At 44.8% G+C, this 1862-nt stretch overlaps 1 protein-coding gene across 1 annotated transcript in view; it reads left to right on the top strand.

The window, feature by feature from the left end:
- Positions 1-1140: 1140 nt before the first annotated feature.
- rlbp1b (retinaldehyde binding protein 1b) overlaps positions 1141-1862 on the top strand; it is an 11558-nt gene continuing 10836 nt past the window's right edge. Inside the window, exon 1 of the mRNA XM_023998884.3 lies at positions 1141-1243. The gene's annotated coding sequence lies outside the window, so the exon portion shown is untranslated. The remainder of the gene's footprint in view (positions 1244-1862) is intronic.

Here is a 1862-nt window from a genome sequence, read left to right as displayed (position 1 = left end):
AGGCTTGCGACTTTAGCAAGTCCTCTCACTGCAAGTTCCCTTTCATTGTCAGTGATACAATATTGTCAACTCACACTGGTTGAGAACGATTGATTTCTAATGCTCTACTATGAAGTTGTTTTAATTAAAATATTTAATGAGAACTGAAAATATGCTGTTGCTTTATATCAGGGTTCCCTAACTAGCAGGCTGCGGGCCGAATATGGCCCATGAGTGGTTTTATTTGGCCCCCCCCAAAAATAAATGTGTAATTTTTATTGTTGGACATAATAGACTGTAGAACACCGGAAAATCAGCTCCAAGTGATTTTAATTTAATCTGTTCCCAAGTATTCCCACGTATAATAGAGAGACATGTGATCGTATACAAATGTAAGGAAGGTTTGAAATGATTATGTTTTAGTCAAATATTATATCTGTTTGGACTTCTTGTGGTCAATTTGCAGTCTACAAATAATTTCAAATTATGTTCCAGCCCCTCGGCTATTCGCACAAGAAAAAAACAAGCCCGCGGCTGAATCTAGGTGAAGATCCCTCCTTTATATGATAATCCAGTTCTATTGATATCCTGAACACTTTACCTGGCTGTGCAATTGGTGGCAGCGATGGGATCTGATCCAATATAGACAGATCCCACAGTCACACATATGGTGCTACATGTGAAGSGTGGGTCTGAACCTCCCTCTCTCCAGAGCTCTGTTCATGTTGCAGACCACAGAGAGACTATTTACAATAGCTCATTTTCACTTGTTCCATGAAGCATTGGAGTGCAATCAACTACCCCTCACCTTCTAAATGCCTCCCGCCTTTTTCAACTCTCCTCAAACCACCGCTTACGTAAAAGTGTATCCTTTCAATTACAACGTCTCATCTCACCTCACCCCCTACCTTCATCCACATGTCACTATAGTCCACCCTAACGCCTACCTTCACCCACATGTTACTATAGTCCACCCTAACCCCTACCTTCACCCACATGTAACTATAGTCCACCCTAACCCCTACCTTTCTATTGGCCCATCGTCATTGCTCTAACCCCTCCTTCACCTCTTCTATTGGCCCATCGTCATTGCCCTCATTTCTTGTCCCTCCTTCCACTTTATGCTGATTATCAGAGAAATCTGATGGGCGTAATCCAGTGTGACGACACTAATCCCCAAGTTAACAATCCCAGGGCCCCGCCGTCCTGCTCCACACACGGACTCCTGTGACTTTCGGCAGCGCCCAGCCTCTTCCATCCCCAGGTAAGGCTCAACCTCTTCCCCGATCGGGGAGCCTCCGATGTGGGGTACCCACTGTGACCCGTCTCCCTGACACCTAGGGGGTGGTGCATTCCAAACCCTGCTGGGGGTTTGGCAGTTCTGATGGACCCAGTGGAGTGTTGCCACCCAGTGGAGCCCAGATGGGGGAAGTTTCTTTGCTCAGAGGAAGAAGTGAAAATTGATTGGTATTGCATTAAATCTTGCTCTCATATTTTACAAAGGCAGAACAGTGCTTTGTCTGCAGGATCGATTGTTGAAAGCTGACGGTTAAATCTGATAAACAGTAGAGCTTTGAATACTTTGTGGTTGATAGTGCATATCTCAACGTGGACAGGTGGGAATGTTTTAGCTTCCTTGTTGTGCCTGATTGAGGACTTGGGAATCCACTGGCTGTAGCTCTGACTAATGATGCATTTGACTCCAGTGCTTTCAGAGCTTTGGTAGCGGAGCCCTCTAGTTGGCTCAGTCACAAATCCAGGGAAGCTTTGGCTGCATGTGAAGCTCAGTCACAAATCCAGGGAAGCTTTGGCTGCATGTGAAGCTCAGTCACAAATCATAATAAAATAATACAGGCATTAGGTATATCTAATAATGCAAACAA

This window comes from Salvelinus sp. IW2-2015, linkage group LG13 (genome assembly GCF_002910315.2).
Source record: "Salvelinus sp. IW2-2015 linkage group LG13, ASM291031v2, whole genome shotgun sequence".
Classification (NCBI taxonomy): Eukaryota; Metazoa; Chordata; class Actinopteri; order Salmoniformes; family Salmonidae; genus Salvelinus; species Salvelinus sp. IW2-2015.
Note: the sequence above shows the minus strand (reverse complement) of the source record. Positions and strands in the feature narration are given on the sequence as shown.